The sequence below is a fragment of the Penaeus monodon genome, chromosome 29 (assembly GCF_015228065.2).
Source record: "Penaeus monodon isolate SGIC_2016 chromosome 29, NSTDA_Pmon_1, whole genome shotgun sequence".
NCBI classification, from domain to species: domain Eukaryota; kingdom Metazoa; phylum Arthropoda; class Malacostraca; order Decapoda; family Penaeidae; genus Penaeus; species Penaeus monodon.
This window is the reverse complement of record NC_051414.1, coordinates 36,768,049-36,768,275: the sequence shown is the minus strand read 5'-3', so window position 1 is coordinate 36,768,275 and position 227 is coordinate 36,768,049.

Genomic DNA, 227 nt, shown 5'->3' with positions numbered 1-227 from the left:
GAACGGGGGGAAGGGGGCCAGATCAGAGAGGGAGCGGCCTGCAGACAATCCACCTACATTTCCAAGCCTACTTGTTAATATGCTTCACATTTACCAATGCGTTATCCATGTTATTCTGAGTGTATTTACCGGCTTTCGGGGTCTCGCTTGTGATGCGGTAAAGGAGGGCTACTGCGCGTCAGCTTCTATATATATCTGATGAAGATATGAAAGCGTCTATATTGCGG